The sequence below is a fragment of the Protopterus annectens genome, chromosome 10.part0, assembly GCF_019279795.1.
Source record: "Protopterus annectens isolate FY-2018-M chromosome 10.part0, PAN1.0, whole genome shotgun sequence".
NCBI classification, from domain to species: Eukaryota; Metazoa; Chordata; order Ceratodontiformes; family Protopteridae; genus Protopterus; species Protopterus annectens.
Genome location: NC_056744.1, coordinates 177,831,020 through 177,849,447, shown reverse-complemented (window position 1 = coordinate 177,849,447; position 18,428 = coordinate 177,831,020). Strand labels below are relative to the sequence as shown.

The following is an 18,428-nucleotide window of genomic DNA, read 5'->3' as shown; positions in this document are numbered from 1 at the left end:
TTTTTGCAGAGTGCAAAGTTCCCACTCATTCTCTTGGGAGCGGGGGGCAAGCTCCTCATGATCTTCAGTCTTGTATAAACAAAATCCACAGTCACACAAACACAGTGTAATGACAAATCCTCAAAAGACTGGAATTACTGCAAGTGCACACTTACAAACTGCACTGGCCATAATATCTTAAAGAAAGCTTTAATCAAAGAGTTCAGCATAATCAAGCAGGACTTAATCAGATGAGAACTCAGATAGTAACTCAGTTTAAGCTCAGTGAGGTGTAGGGGATGCTTACCTTAGCAAATTTTGGTGTTAAAACCATTCATTTAACACAATATTATGCATAATATCATATATATTATTCATGCATTAATATGTAGGCATCACTAGCACTTTGACATGCAGTGATATTGCTGTATTTTAAGTGTGTATTTATAACATTTATATGAACGTACGTGTGTGTGTGTGTGTGTGTGTGTGTGTGTGTGTGTGTGTGTGTGTGTGTGTGTGTGTGTGTGTGTGTGTGTGTGTCTGTGTCTGTGTGTGGATGGGCACATGTGTGAGCAAGGGCATATATATCTATACATATATATATATATATATATATATATATATATATATATATAAATATATACATATACAAGTGTGTGTGTGTGAATATATTTATATATAGAGAGAGATAGATACATACATACATGCATATAAAAACTGCACAGCCTTTCTCATTTTTCACTCATTATTGCCTGCTTCACTAGCATCTTCCATCACAGTACATTACATCAAGTCTGAATGTCAAAGCATTGTCACTCTAGCGTTAATGACTACTTTAACAGTCGTAACAGCACAGTATGCTCACACCTATCTCAAGTGAAATTAATTATTCTTTCTAAGCATGAAATTGGATACATTTTGCATTCATCACATGTAAAATCTACTTCATCTTTCTCCATTCAAATTTTATTACACTGAAATGAAGCATTGTCTTTTGACACCATTTTCGCTGAGACTACAATTACTTTTCAAATGATGTCACACCTTATAATTCAGCTTGTATTAGCATAGCACCCTCTTTAATTATCTTTTCTGCTTTGCAGCCTTCCAGATAGTGAACATTTTTCTTACCTTTGTATTTATTAGATATTTATTTGCATTTGATGGCTTGGAAATTCTTATTAGGTTTAGCTCATTTTTTGATAAGAGTACTAGGGAGAAAAGTTTCATAGAGAACAATTAAAAACAGCATTAAAAGCATGGAATGGTAATGTAGTGAGAACAAACAGAACAATTAAGTACATAACTCTCTATTTTCTCTCCTGCAGATAAGCATTCAGTCTAAGTAAGAGTGATCTGGAAAATACAGACAGGGGTATTCAAACAGAAGAATTCCAACACAGCATTAAATAGGAAGAGCATTTATCATGATGCATCCCAATGCCAGTTAAAGTACGAATGCTCAAATAGCACCATCATGGTGGGGAAAAGGCTGCATAAAGTGACTTCACAATAGTAGCAACCACATTAACCGTGCTGCTAAAAGGACCAAACTGTAGGATGTCACGAGAGCCAAGGGAAAGCATCATGCAGGTGACATTCCCTGTGCTATGCACATTCACGTGCCAATCATAGCTACAAGACATGCACTGATGTCAGCCCATAGAAGGACACCACAGCAAAGAGACAAGCTGATTTATGATAAAAATGAAAAGAAAATGGGGAAATACTACAGTAAGAGATGAGTAAGAGAAAGCAAATACACACAGAATGACAGCAAGAATGGAAGGTAGGTGATGGGGAAAGGTATACTTTTTTGGTGCAGCTATACAATTTTCATTTTATTAAGAAGGGAAAGGTAGCAAGGCAAATGTGCAGGAAGATAAGACCACATAGGGAAGGAAGAAGGAGCAAAAAACAAACAAACATACAATGTGGATAAAGACTAACATGAGCAGTACTATCACATAAGAAGGGCTGGAGTGGAGAGACGAGGACTGGCAGATGGTGAACAACTGATGTTGGGGAACTAGAAACAAGGGACTGGGAGTGACACGTAAAGATGTGGAACATGATGATGGGGACAGGGAGGGACAAAGAGGGCCTACCTTACTGGCCTAGCTTTCTACAGATCCATTAGAAAACAAAAAGAAGAAAAAAATAAATTAAAAAAAGGAGAAAACATAAAACAAATTAGTACATAACAAGTCATTAAAATAGTACTTAAAGACAGCAGTATACTACATATATCTTGCTGCCCGAGTGCCCATCACGCTCATTAGACAGGTAATTCTGTCTGAATTTATTTCTGTGGCGGCTGTAAAAACTGAAACCAGCAGAAATCAGTACAGTATATCCCAGACAACAGAAGCCAGTTATAACAACAGGCAGTAGCCTAATGGACAGTGCCAAAGTGAGTATAGACTGCTTCCAATAGCATCATTGCTCCTTTTCCTTAATTTTTGGTTCCCATTTGTGGCACATATCTAGGTAATGTTTCCCCAGGTCACTGTACATGTACCTGTACTACTTGTCAGAGTAGTTGATATCAGTGGCATCACTCAATGTCATGGCAAGCTGGGGCATGCATTAAATTTTACAGTAAGTTCTTATATTCACCAAAAAGAAATTCCATAAGGTCCCTGTACAGAAGGTGCTTTCCTTACTGCATCATGTGAGAACCCTGCTTAACTCAGTACCTGAAGAGATGATGCCCACTTTGCACACAAAATTAAAAGGAAAAATAATAGCTCAGTATACATGGCAATATAAACCAGACATCACTTGAAGGGTGTTGCTAGGCAACACGGTATCATAATGCAGAATAATACTAACATGGCAAGAAGGTAATACAGGCATTGCTGTGGTCATGCACGCAATGCACATTACCTCCAAGTCCAGGCACAGGCAGACACAAGCATTGCATCCCTGATTGTGATTGATAATGCATACCATTATTGCCAGAATTCACAGATGACTTTACTAAATCATCTCATTAGCACAATTACTGTGCTACAAAACACATTTTAGTATGTTAAAGAATGCAGTTGCCATATTGTGGCAGATCTCTTTATGACAAGCAACTTAGAGAATCAGAATATGGTGAATAACAGAAAATATTGAAATGCATATAAACTGACAGCAGAAAGGACTTCTGGAAATGGATGTCAGGACTGCAGTGATGACTGACCACAGAAGAATTTATGTACAACAGACACAGTAACTGAGCAGAGTAGTTTGTGAAGTAATGCAGCACAGGCTGTATCAGTGAACTGACATGCTGTTGTGGAGCATGACATTCAAAAGGAGAGTGCAGAACAGACTTTGATCCTTCTGGGGTACCCAACCTGACAGGGAAAAGGGAAGACTATCAGGCCACATTACTGTACTGTTGTGTGTGATTTGCAGCAATGTACCACATGTGGATGTTCTATATGACATACTACAGAGAATATGATGCCTCCAGTATGCCAGGCACATACTGTGCTGCCAATGAACAGTAAGCATTGCTAGTATGTCCATTGCTGCCCACTATGTCACTATGTACTAAGTTTCTCTTTCTCCTTTTGGTACTAAGATTAGTTCTATAAATTATTATAAATCAATTTTTGCTCTCTGCTTTATGCCTTGTTCTTGATGTTATTACAGCTAATACTGTTATCCTTAGAAATGTGATTTTTTTATGTGTATACCTGTAATTGGGTTCTATTTTTTTTATTGTCTCGCCATTTATGATGATTTGTCAATTTGATTGTCTATTTTTGACCTTTTGTTAAAATTTATGTGGAGCTTTTCTCCCCGGGCCTCTACTGAAAATGGAAATATATCCAGCTAGACTAGCCCGGTCAACAAATGTAAAATAAAATAAAATAAATAAATGTAAGAATGGTGGGACTTTAGTAGTTGTGGCTACTGAAACAGGGCTGGACACAGTACTGGTGAAGCTGTTTATTAGCATGGAAAGTTATTCATACACACCCTGAAAAACATGCATTACTCACAGATGTACAAATCTTGTCATAAGATCAAAGTAATGGCAAGAGCCGGAAAGATTTACTACAACAAAAGCTGAGACACTACTGTAGGCTTTATGCAGAAACAACAAAAGAAATACAGCCACAAGTGTTTTTAGCGCTTTTATTCACTATTTAATGTGAACTTCTTCAGAAACAAACACTCTCTCACCCACATTCCCTTAAATAACCTGTCAATACAGGAAATGACATCAAAAACAACTTTTTTTACTTTTTAAAAAATTACCTTGTTTAAAACTTTCTTTGTATGTTTTTTTTTAAAGATATATATGTATATATTTTTTTATCACATTTAAAAATGGACTAAATATGTCTTGGCTAATAAACTATCTAATAAACAATAATAATAGTGACACTTTAGTTAAAATAAAAAAAGAATAATAACAACCTATCTTATAACCTGGACACAAAATAAATGTTATGCAAAAGATATCCTTTAAATTTTCAAAAAAAACAACGGATGTGTAAATCATGACAAAATGTGTAAATAATCTACCTATCTGTTACTTAAAAAACACTTTAAATTAATAGACTCATTGAGCCCCGGTGATTTATCAGCAGCTAAAATTAATTGCCACAAAGCCTCGTTGCACTCCAAAATGTTGTTCGCATCACCACCCAAATCAATTTCATGAACCTTATCTAACACTGAAAATTCAAACTTCTTAAATTGTGGACACACTAAGGCGTGTTTGGCTAAGGAATTAAATTTGTCTTTGTTTTTAATAGCTAAATTGTGTTCATAAATCCTTTGTTTCAAAAACCTTTTGGTTTTCCCTATATAAAATTGATTGCAGGACACCCAACAAGCTAAGTATACTACAAAATCTGTGTTACAATTATAATATCCCTTAGCCCAAATGGTATAGCTGGACGACCTGTCACAGAAGAGCTATTGCTAATGAATCTGCATTGCTTACAATTCCTGCAAGCATACGTCCCTCTCTTAGTGTTGGTTATTCTTTTACTACCGTGGCATGTATTCTCACTATTAGTAGCTTCCAACATTGACTTAAGATTAACTGTTTTCTTATATGTGAATTTTGGTATCACACCAATAATTGCTGACAATTCTTTGTTACCCAAAAGTACTTTCCAATTGTTTTCTATAATATTTTTAATGTGCCACATTTCATTAGTTATTGGTAATGGAAACGAAATGTAATCTGTAATACATGTTGTCCCTTTTGAAATTGAATTAATACAAAAGTCCTTAGAAAGAAGAAGAGGCTTGGCTATCCCTGTCCTCAATGTTGTAACCTCATGTTCTATCCTTTGAACCCATTAATCACTGTATTCTCTGTTGAGGAACAAAGATCTTAAAAAGGTGCCTTCTTTAAAAAAAACTTCATCATCAGTTGTTAACCAACTCAAATGAATTATCTGACTTTTTACTACACCTTTTTTCATGTGTAGCAGATGCAAGCTCTCTTTATGTAAATATTGATTTGAAAATATCTCCTACTTAAATATTGTGCTGTTAAATGAGTTATTTTCCTTATCTAGCCTTAACTGTATGTCCAAATAGGAAATAACTTCACCAAACCCACTCACTTTGAATTCTAAGAACTCTGTGGTTTTATTCAAATCTTCCACTAAATCCAAAAATTCATCGTGTAAACCAGTCCATAGAAAAAAACAAATCATCGATAAATCTATAGTAGGTCTGGACCTTACAATAAAGTGGATGTTTAACCAAAAATGTCAGCTCCCAGTTGGCTATAACCAAATTAGCAAAAGCCGGAGCTACCCTCGCCCCCATTGCTACTCCTGACACTTGTTTATAGATGCTCCTTCCGAATCTAAAAAAATTGTTATCAAGAACAATTTCCATCAAAGTACAAATGGTGTTGACCTTTGTATTGTCAAAGTCTGTATGGTCAATTAAATGTTCCCTCAAATATTCTATCCACAATTCTTGATCAATCGAAGTATAAAGGGACTTGATGTCAAGTGTACCAAAAAAAGTATGTTGTAAAGGTACATGCAACTCTCGTAACTCTTCTAAAAGATGCCAAGAGACCCTAATGTAAAATTTAGAGTGTTGTACCACTGGATTTAACAAATGGTCAAGCCATATTGAGATATTTTCAGTCTTAGAACCCTTGGCAGAAATAATAGGCCTAAAAGGTGGGTTACTTTGATTCACATGTACTTTGGGAATACCAAAAAATGTAGCTAATTTAGGGTAAACTACCAAAGAAATTCATAAGTGTTGTAATCCAATTCACCCTGAATGAACATGTCAAACAAGGCTACATCAATTTTCTGAAAACTTTTTTTAACATCCTTTGTGTTTACCTTCTTATAGATGGTTTTATCATCTAACATTTCCAACAGAGAATTATTGTATTGGTTGCTATTCATAACCACAATCTTACCACCTTTATCTGCCTTCATGGTTCTAATATCTTTATCATTACAAAGCTGATGTAAAGCTTCTCTTTCTCTATAACTTAAATTTTCTGTGTAATTATGTGACTTGATCTTTCTAAACTCATTCTCACATAAATTTTGGAACACCTGTAGTGTAGTATGTAGAGTAGGGTGAAGGTACTAGCTTTTTTTAGGGATACCAATTGGAGCTGCCACATTAATTTTCCCAACCACTTCTTCCATGATGTAACGTAAATTAAGTTTCCTAAGGTACAACCTAAAATCTATCAACAATCTACCCAAATTTACCCTGTTTGTGGGTATAAAAGAAAAACCTATTTTCAATACATTAACAACATCACTAGATAAAGACATATCAGACAAATTCATGACGTTGATTTCATAGTCCCTCACTGTATTCACAGTATTTCCAGTCTCTATGTGGGTCACTGTTTGTACTTTTTGTGAATCTGATTCCAGTTTTTCCCTTTCCTCTTCCCCTTCCCTTTGTTCATGGTGTTGTTGTTCCACCTCTGAGTCTGTCTGAACTGCGTTTGACCCACAAGAAAAGGGCCAGAAACTTGTGATTGATTGTCAGGTTTTTTTTTGAAAATTTAAAGGATATCTTTTGCATAACATTTATTTTGTGTCCAGGTTATAAGATAGATTGTTATTATTCTTTTTTTTATTTTAACTAAAATGCCACTATCATTATTGTTTATTAGATAGTTTATTAGCCAAGACATATTTAGTCCATTTTTAAATGTGATAAAAATATATATACATACATATATATCTTTTTAAAAAAAAGTACAAAGAAAGTTTTAAACAAGGTAATTTTTTAAAAAGTAAATAAAGTTGTTTTTGATGTCATTTCCTGTTTTTACAGGTTATTTAAGGGAATGTGGGTGAGAGAGTGTTTGTTTCTGAAGAAGTTCACATTAAATAGTGAATGAAAGAGCTAAAAACTCTTGTGGCTGTATTCCTTTTGCCGTTTGGTTTTACGACTGGTTTAACTATTGGTTTATTGGTTCAATTTATGCAGAAACAACATGCATATCCTTGAGAAGGGTAAAGCAGGTAAGGTGCTCTGCAAGTAGGTGTGGTAGAAACTAGGCTAGGACATCAGTGCAATTGGAAGCCATAGTAAGATAAGAATATAGGTGCATCACAGGATCACTGATTGTTTCTGCATGTCAAGACCAAGGTGCAGAAAATTCCATGAGAATGGTTGACTAGAAGAAGCTGACCACTACCACAGAAGTGGTGGTAGAATTCTTTGTATTCCTCAGTGAACTGTGAATGGTTTACTTAGACAAACAAACATACATATCTGTCATCCAGGAACGTTAGACCTGCAACTGCAGCAATCTGCACTATAAGGTGGTATGCATGTGCAAATATGCCATGCATGAGATAAGCATGTTGAAGTCTGTATTCTACATATTGCTACATGTATGTCATCTGTATGTACTCACAGATTTCATGGTAGAGGCTTCAGCATGCCTGATTGGGACATGCCTGATGCCAGTTGGTCTATAATGGTTGATAATAATGGCATTATGCATATGGCATAGTCTGGTGATAATAATGGCATCACACATTTGGCATAGTCTGGTGATGCAGTGGCACTGTCAGGGATGTTAAACTTGTAGGATTTGCATCACCTACACTTAAAATAAAGGTCCATAGGTGAGATAAACCTCCACATCCCATGTGTTCAGTGCTGTATGTCCTATACATCTTAGTCCTGCCCAAGCTACATAATTGTCACAATCACAAATGCCATCAGAGGGCTGCACTGCTTCAAAGAAGCATGTACCAATCATAATAGGAGATAGTTGTGCAGGTAGTCATAACTATCATGCCTCTAGAACATTCCCAGACCTGTTGGTATCAATCAGTGAATATGCAGGTCTGTGGTCCAGGCAAAAATGACCACTTTTCACATATTGTCAAAGATATGGAGTGTGCTGCTTGGCCTACATGAGGAAGTGCAGAAACTCTGTGGTCCATGTAGGTTGACAAGGCATATAATGACATGCAGCAGAGATGCCTGGTGAAGACAGTAGAGGCCCAGTTAGCAGCCAATGGTTCAGCTATGAGGGTGTGAACAACTAGCCACTTTGAAGATTCTAAGTGTTGTTGTAGCACATTGCACAATCATATGCCAGGTTTACACAGATGGCATGCACCATTCAGGGTCCAGCTTCATTCCAGGTATGCTGCCACTTCCATGGCTATATCCAGTTTCCTTCTCACTCTGTGACCATATTCCACAAGTCAGGTCTCTCAGGGGTCCTGGTGGATAATAACATCACATTCTCCTGTAGATCTGCTGTGAGCAAGCACCTCCTTCCACCCATTCATGGAGTTGTGGACACACGTGTTCTACAGCTACACCACATAAGAGGCAACAACAAGGTTCTTGTCTGCACAGGAAGAGTTGCTTCCAGTCTTCAAACTACATTGCCACATAGTACCCTAAACAACTTGCCATTCAAGGATGCAATCACTGTCTCCCCAGACTCTTAGACATATGCATATCTACTGTATCCTCAACCCATGATCCTTCCACTTATATTAGTATTGCTGTCCACATCACTGTGTCCCATCCCACCCCACCTCTACAAATGATGATGACTGGCCATTCCTCTGGCCTTTGTGTTTATTGTTAGGTCTGAAGCAATTATGGATAGATAAAACTAGGGTCTGTGGTGTTCCCAGTCAGAAAATCTTTGCCTTTTGTAAAGAAAGCACATTGACGTGAGCAGTGGCTGTTGTAGAAGGTATCATCCATAGTGAGGGATGATTTGATTAAGGGACAAGAAATTGTTCTACCTAGGAACTTCAGAAGTGCCTTACCTTCAAAGACTGTTCTTAATATTTAAATATTCATATGGTGAATTAAACCACAAGACTATGTGCTTGGAAGAAATTGCTTTTGTGTTTGCTTGTATGTAACACACTGGGTTGTTTTTGTTGTTAAATCTGACAGTCTCAGTTGCATTAATTTTTCACATTGGTAGATTTTAATGGGTATTTTTGACACCAAGTTGATATGCCAAAGTCCTGAAATCTATCACTGCTAATGTGAGTGCAGTTCTCCTATACCTGTGAGACTTTTTTGTGGTCTGATGCAATTTTCAGAGTGTTGTGATATGTGCTTGGTGCTTTCCTATAATTCTTGGCAGGTTGCCCCTGTATGCTGCTGTTGCTGGAACTCAGACAACTAAAATAAGAATTGCTGTTGCCCTGTGCCATGTTTCTGCTACTTCTCCCTTGCACTGAGCTAATCACGTTTTCTTTTCTGCAGCAGGAGACAAAGAAAAAAAATCTGTCCAACAATGTACTGATGTTAACACTTAGCCTGGTTTTAGGTAAGCAGTTAATTTGTACAAATCTTGCTACCAGACACAATGACTGTAAATTATGTACAGTCTAAAGACAGAGAGAGAGGGTATATTGCTAGAATATGTTTAAATGTATGCACTAAAACTGTGTTTACTAAACAGGACATTAACAAAGCCTACACTAAAGCTGTAGGCATTAAACAGCATATGAAACATTAACATACATGTGCTGTTAAGGCTACATCTAGGAAACCTGAATGTATTTCAAATGGGAATGCGGTAAGGGGGGGTATTGGATCTAGTAATAGAAGACACTTTTGTTCATACAAAATGTACTAGTAAACCTGAAAAATGTACATTGTTTTTAACCATTCAAACACCATGGGGACAGGCCGATATGCAATCTATTTTGGGAAATGTGTTAATACTTCTTGCAAAGGTACTTGAGTTTGAATACAATATAATGATTTTCCTATATTTGAAAAGGCATTGGAAAAGCAAGGTGACACAAATGCAAACAAGTAATCCAGAGGTTATTTTTTTAATAGAGAACCAAGTAATTTGAATGTTAATTTTGTTACATATACTAACAAATAATCCACAAGTTAATTTTGTTACAGATACTAACAAGAAATCCACAAGTTAGTTTTGTTACAGGTACAAATACTAACAATTATACAATGACTGGCCATTAATATTCGAAAATGAGCACACAGATTGGCCAGCCCAACCAGCATGCCCATTGTAAATCCCAGAATATACCAAAGGGAAAAGGTGCAGTCACCTGGACTTCTTTCAGTTCGTATATTCCATAACTTTTATTTATTTTTTGTTAAGAAAAATAAAAAAAAAAAAACCTGTAGTCCGGACTCTGGACATACCAGAAAGGCAGCAAGGAGGAAATACAATGAAAATCAGGTACGTTATTTAAAACTAACTCCATTCTGTCTCTCCTACCCCTAAAGTAGCTGAAACTTTTTTTTAATAAAAAAAAAAAAAAAAAAAAGAAAGAAACCAAAAATCGAGCAAAGAAGACTTTCTTTTCTCCATTGCTTCCTTTTCAAAGCATTGATGTACTGGGTATGCATGGGAACACAAGTCCCATATGCATGCAAAGTACATCAAAACAAGGCAGCAGGATACCACCAGCCATGGAAGAACAGTATGGCACCATTATACAAAGACATTATTTAAAAAAAAATGTCATTGTATAATAGCAATAACTGACTCCGTGGTTGTGGTATACTGAAATTTACCCATGGCTGGGTTTGTTTAATCACACTAACCATGTTTATTGTGTCTCTGAAGCAGAGGAGGGCTTAGTGGTACTATGGCAGGTCTGAAACGATGTTGAGTAGGTGACAGGATGTTGTTGTTTAGGAGATATTTTAGTAGCTGGGTATGGATGCATTTTTCTAGGATTTTGGCCAGGGGGGAGAGTATAGCAATGGGTCTATAATTATTAAGTTCAGTGGAGGTCCCACTTTTATGTATGGGTGTAACATAGGAGCACACCAGGACAAAAGTAATGGGTGGCAAAAAGTAAGTGTTACTTTACAAATCTGAACACTTTAACAAATTCCTGAGGTCTAATGGCTTACCAGCAAGCAGAACTCAATTGCTGAAGAGCACTTGTGCCCTGGTGGGAGACTAGTAATTTAAAGATGGCTTCATACACAGCAGGAATCTAATATAGACTTAGTATTGGGGGAGGGGATAGCACAAGGGGTGTAAACCAGGTGCAATGCAAAGATACCAGGCAAGCAGTGGAAATCTATTAGTGAAGGTCTCAGAGGGGGTGAGTAATAATTCAAACTCTACCTGTAAAGTGAAAGAGAGAAGAGACAGCAAAGTTTATTAAGGTTGGGAGTGTGTCTTCACATTGTCTTGCTTATTAGTAGCCAGTTTGTGCACAGATTAGAGTAGAGAGATACATTAGCGATGAAGGGGAATGTACAGAGATGCAAATAAATAGGTGGGGCTCAAGTGATACAAACTAAGGCAGACAGCACTGAGAGGGCTGCTTGAGGGTTAATTTAATCACAGAGAATAAGAAGGTTCTGAATTAAGTGTATACTGCCTGTTGGACAGTTTGGCTTACTGCACTAGCTGGGGGGGGCTACAACAATCAGTTTTATTAACAAGCTGAGAACTATAAAATAACACTGCTAATGTTAAGGCTTCGCTGTCATAGCACATACAAGTAGAATGCTTTGGTGGATTAACACTGCTTTTCAGGCTCAAAATGTATATTCTTATTTAGTTTTGCAGTACTGATTCTGTCTTAGACTGTTTGGGTGGGGTGGTAGCTGCAGACTGCAGAGTTGCTTGAGTATGCTCAGCAAGCAGAATTCAATTGCTGAAGAGCACTTGTGTCCTGGTAGGAGACTAGTAATTTAAAGAAATGCCATTTGATCTGTGTTGTCATTTGTCACTTATGTATGTTGAGTGTTATTATACTACCATCAAGCATTTACATGATTATGTAATTCATGCTTGTCTATTGCATGTTCATAGATGATGACCCCTTTCCTATGGGAGTTAATAACAGTTATCTGCAAGAACAAGCCTTTTACTGATTTGCATTACACAACAGCTATAAGGTTCATTTGTTGTAATGTGTACATGCTGAAGCGGAGAATACAGCAGTGGTACTGGCGAGCATGCATAAATTTCCTGTATATACATTTCACACACAATAACTACAGTGTATGCAATTATCCCATAATGAACCTAGTGTCCTTGCTGTTATCTCAACAAAGCATTTTATTAACATGTATATTACATTAATTACCCTTTGTTACACTGCAGCTTTTACGCCCCTCTCACATCCTTTTTTAGCATGTCAGTTTATGTTTATAAGTCCAGTATTGTCTTAGACTTTAATTATGATTACATCAATACTGCAGTATTTATGTTACAAATGTTTCTTTGACATTTCATTATATTTGCCTGCAGTATCTGAATACATTTTTTCCATTTCCTCTCCCCTTTAATCACTTCTGCAGTACAACCAATGTTATTTGTGTACAGTTCCCCCATTTCACTTCCACTCCTTCAGATTTCTTTTACTTTACTTGACCTTAGTATTTCTGGGCTACAGAGTGAGCTATTGTAATAGGCTTGCCTATAGACAAGCCATTTTGTTTGCATTCTATGCTGGTACTTTTAAGCACCTTTCCATGACCATGGACACTATTGCTGGCCATAAAAAGGTGCTTGCAAACATATAGGATGGAAAAGCAGCATGCATTTTTGATTAGTCTTGCTGCCTGTTGTGCTAAGATGCTTAAACTGTGTAGATTTAGCGAAAAGCCTACACCATTTTGTTAATGACTCCCAGGGACTGTTTTTTTAAAGCTATTTTAAAGTCCTTAATGAGTCACAGTGAAGTTGTTTGGAAAGTAGGCCCTGCATTTTTATGAATTCTCCTCTTGCTAAGCTAATTTTTATGATGATGATGTAAGAGCTCGGTTTAGTTGGAAGGTTTATATACTGCCTTGAAAAAATGGACACTGTTAACAGTGGACTGATGCTTGTTTGTTTTGCAGTGTTTGAGTCGACATACAGACTTCACCTCGCATCTTCATTTTCACCTGAAAGATATCTTATATTTTAGCTTGAATAGTAACTGTTCAATAGTGCACAACATCCTGGAACTAATGATTGTGTCCATAGCATTTTAAAACTTCTTGCAGAAGAACTATAACATTGCTCAGCCACTCATTATTTTTAATACGTCGGTGGAAATGTATCTGGTTTCTTTAATTTTCTAAAGTAATGCTATGTTTGGTTATGCATCGCATGACACTTAAATGATTAACTCTGAAAATGTGTTAAACTTTCAATACGATTTCCTGTTTGAGCTTACTTTTCACCCTCATGGCCTCCTCTGTTTTTCCCCACCCTTGTTAAAAAAATGCTTTGGAGGTGGTAGAGGCAAATGAGAGTGTTGCCATGGGCTCCAAATGGCTTAGCTACTCTTCTGCAACAAAGTTCAACAAATATGAATGAGGAACATACATAACAGAGGCAAGTTCATTGGAAATAAAGTCATGCCACATACATGTTTAATTAGAATTTGGTAAGTCCCAATGTTGGTTACTGTAATAGTTGCTAGTTAGACATAACGCTAACCTTTGTCGTGAAGGTGCAAGTAACATCCTTATGACGGTTTTCTTTCTTCTCTGCTTTGAATCCTTCCAATGTTTGTTCTGATCTGATGTCAGAAGGGAGCAGATTCCAAGTTGCTCTTTTTCCTATTGCTGAGTCGCATGTAGTTCTGATAAGAGTGATGCTATTATCTACGCTACTCCTAAGAGATTATGTATTTTCCTTCTCTGGGAGAGCGTTCTTTGAAGGAGGGCAAGGGATAAAAAAATTGTAATTATGCAGATTTCTGCACTGAGAAGAAATATTGCCTTGCTCTACACTAGCAGCCACTGGAAATGTGTTAATTGTTTACAATGAGGCATATGGTTCTCAGCTAGCAGTACAAAGTGAGCTTCTTTGTTCTTTGCTAGTTGCAACTGATATGGACTGGTGCTGGAATAAAGTGTTAACAGGGAAGATACGTTCTAGTTTACAAATTAAAATATTTCTGGCTATAGTTCTCCTTGCTTTTGGAATTAGGAGATGAGCAATCTTATAGCAATGTTTTAATTGGCCTGTCGCCTTGCTTACTGTTATATCTGTGTAATTTGAAAGGCGTAGGTATGGATCTAATATGGCATCCAGGTATTTTATTGGGATACATTAAGTATAAGATTGGCTGTCCTATCTTTCAAAACAAGTTGAGGAAGTTCACTTTTGAGGGGTAGTAAACAGCATGGCACTGTATTATTTTAAGATCCCCCCATCTTCATTTCCATCCTCCCTGACCCCCACACAGCCTTAGGCAGTTCTCCCTAGTTTCTGCACTCACCCATCTCTGAATCCCTCTGACTCCTTGCCAGGTACCTTAGACGTTTCACTTGCTACCCTCCCAGCTCTTCAGAAAGTCAACTACAATAGGATCTAAGGGTGATGGAAAAGTACAGACCCCAGGAGTTGTCACTCTTTCAGAGGCCAGTCAATGTGCCTTTTTATGGAGACAGCAAGTGCAATAATGTCACCACCACCACCACTTAGTATTAGTCTGACATGTCTTGTCAGGCTCTTGGTCTCCACCAGATGTTGGACAGGCATCAGATTTCCCCCTCAGCCTGGGAGAGTTGGCCATCATTTGCTTCATCCTATTCCCCCTCTGCCAACCCTACTGATGACACGGGTCCAATCACAAATTCAGGTCAACAGTGGCAGAAATGGATACTTTGCCTCTCCACCATTATTTACTGACCCCAGTGGTTGACTAGTCTATTTTCCTTTGTCCACTTGCACAACAATGTAAAGCTGCTTTACAATGATGCATTGGTACTCCCTGAACCACTTACTCTTCATTGTTCTTTTGCAAAAGTAAAATAAATAAATAAGCACATAAATAAATGAATGAATAAATTCAGGAAATGTATGAGCACAGTTTTTTGATCTCAGAAGCCTAAAAACAGCCATGGTATAATTACGCTATATCACAACAGGTGGCATGTTCAACCCTTATAATTATAAACCTTTCAGTCTGACTTTGGAAGCTAGAAAAACAATGAAGAGAAGATTCTTTATGCACGATTTATGTAAGTGTATTACTATGTTTGTTTTCCAAAATATAAATCACCATTGTTTTGTTACAAAGGACTGCTGTCAAATTAATTTAATTCATTTCTATAAAAGGGTTATAGTGTACATTGCGAGAGGTATACCTGTTGATGCAATATATCGAAAAAATCATAATGCTTATGACTGAGGGCAACATATCGGGTTGTTAGAAGACATACCAAGCTCATCTACAAATGGCAAGATGGTGAAAGAGGCAAATGAGTGGTTAGAGGGTAGGACATATGTACTAACGTCAAATGGAATACCATGAGAGAAATGCAGTTTGGGACAAATTAAGTTGTCCTGGACCCACAAGTAAAAGGCGGGGGGGGCAAGACTAGGGAGTAGGTGAGTGGGTGATTATAATTAGTATTATGGCAATGGAGGAGTGGAAGGGGATTGGAGTTGTTAAGGAAGTGAGGTAAGGAAGGGTGGGACTCAGGATGATTCAAGTGTTGGGAACTAAAGGAAGTAGTTAGATTTGACATGAGTTGGTGGCCCTCCCATCCTCCTGTTTTGATGTGAAGGAAGATTTAGTTATTTGGAGAGGAGAAGAGGGACAGGATTGTCCTCTTCTGTTCCCCCTCTAAGGAATGTGGTTTGATTTGGCCAATGGTTGTTGTGCTAAAAGGTGAGCAGGTACACTGCCTATTATTTGGGGGGGTGAGAAGGTATACTGCCCCATGGAAGAGGTTTCGGGGTGAGCATGTATGCTGCCCTGAGGTGTAATCGAGCACTGTGAGTTGTTACACTGCCCTGAGGATTGTGGTGGATGAAGGCAATTAATGTTGTTTTATGTGTTTAAAGTTCATGTTATGATAATATTCAATAAAGGCCGTCAAATGGCTTTATGTGTTTAGAGTGGTTTGTTCAAAGGGGGGCCGGGACAACAAGCATATTGTTCTGTGTTTTCACATCACTGTTTTCAGATGGTAAGGAAAGACGGGGCACTGCTCAATGATGGTAAAACTACCTAGATATTCAGTGAAGCTGTGTAGCTAGATAACGAATCGGATGCTGAAATGTTATAACGTGCAAAGTTCTGCATCTGAGTTAAAATAATTAAAGTGCTTTGCTCAGTCTGAAGTATAAAGGTGGAAATTTTTAGAAATGATTTGGAAGGAATTTGAATATTTATAACAGCAATACAGTGTAAGGAAATTGTGTTTATTGTTGACATAGTGCCAAGAAGTACACTATAAAGAATACAATGTGCAAGAAGGTATTTTATCAATTTATACTGCATCCTGCCCTCCTCTAGAAACCATATAGACAACAGGAGCATATATGTAATAGGGAAAGATAAAACAAAAGGTTTTACCTATGGAAAGGGTAGATATATTAGACCCATGGACATCAGATTAACAGATTATGGGGGCATTATATGGGTAGTAAAAAATACTTAAGAATGATTAGCTGATAAAAGGAAAAAAATAGGAAATGGAGTAAGTATCACATCCAAAGAGAATATACTTTTAAATGGAAAGAAAGAGAAACAGTTTGTAAGTAGCAAAGAAATGAATTGTGAAATTCAACAGTACAGTACTGTATTGTTAAACAGCAGATAATTACTGGAACAACATTAAATAGTCAATATCCAGTGGACTGGCTGGGGATTAATCAGTATATTCTAGTTGGCTGAAGTGGAAAGCATTCTTTCTGAACTTGCTGGAGTCACCAGTGGCGTACAAAAGGATTTTGAATCTGAGACCACATTGTCTTAAGAATTTTCATTATAGAATCAGAAAGTGGGAATCATCTCTGGATAATAAAATGTCTGTGACTTCAACTTAGGTAAAATTCTACTGCCACTAATAGGTCCTAAACTCTTGATAGTGCTGTGGGTAATATCCCTTCTCAGTGTACTGACCACAGCCAGGCTTTTAATTTACAAAATTAGTAAAGTCCTGGGAGGGAGCCTGACACCCTATCCAATTAAAACTTACAGCAGTGAAGATAAAATAAAACTAGACCATCCTAGTAGCACTATAGAAACACTAGAAAATAATTATCTGATGAACAAAATACTGCAGTGGTTGTTAGGAAAGCCTTTTGAATACCGCATTGCCAGAAAATTGGTGGATTACGTTCAGTGCAGGTAAATGTAAAACAATACATCTAAGAATAAAAACATGCCAAACATTAACATAAGCAGTGTTGCCACCTTTTTAGATTAAGGCATTTCAGATACAGAATAATTGTTTTATGCAAAGATTACAGGAAACTATAAAGTACTGCTTGTTTTAAAAATATCACATTTCCCATTTAGACATGAAACGAATACTAAATTAGGGGTTGCCCTGTGTATGATGGTGACCCTAGATATAAGTAAATGAGAAAATGCAGCAATATAGGACATTTTTGGTTTGGTGAACCATTTGACATGAATACTGCCAGACATGTTAGAAATCAGCAAGAAAAGGCAATCTGTTGTTTAAACTGTTAATCCTGAAATAATATGCTGGTGTACTGAGGGCAGAGACATGCCACACTAAGGTCATCCCAGCCCAGGCTCAAATCAGAAAATATTTTGCTGTGAAGACAGAGGGATGTTTGATTGTGTAAAGTTGTCAGAGAAAAAATAATTAAATAATCTAAGGGTGCATAGAATAAGGCATCAATAAGCTGTAGATTTGTAAATGGATGCACATCCCTTGAAGAAATGTGTAAAGAAATAGGAACAATTTCTCTGAAATGGTGCAGGTGTTTAGCATAAATTCTAAACATTTTACCCTCTTTTGACAACAACAGAAGTTGTCCCTTACCTGTAGTATGTTAGTACACAGCTGCAGCACTGGCACTTCTGAACTTCTGTGATTCTATTCGACCAGTTTTTTGTCATGTATGAAAATCACCAATTGTGATCAGCATAACACTTTGTCAATAATGCAAAATAAATTAATCACAGTTACACATTAAGTGTATAAATAATAGCCAACTCTGTGGCATAACACCTGAATGGGGGGATTCGTGAAAGTAACTATAACGTGTA

The 18,428-nt window shown here is 37.1% G+C and overlaps 1 long non-coding RNA gene across 1 annotated transcript in view; it reads left to right on the top strand.

Annotated features, from left to right (window-relative positions):
• The first annotated feature begins 11,479 nt into the window (after window positions 1–11,479).
• LOC122812779 overlaps window positions 11,480–18,428 on the top strand; it is a 31,199-nt gene continuing 24,250 nt past the window's right edge. Inside the window, exon 1 of the long non-coding RNA XR_006366557.1 lies at window positions 11,480–11,543. This is a non-coding gene — a long non-coding RNA (uncharacterized LOC122812779). The remainder of the gene's footprint in view (window positions 11,544–18,428) is intronic.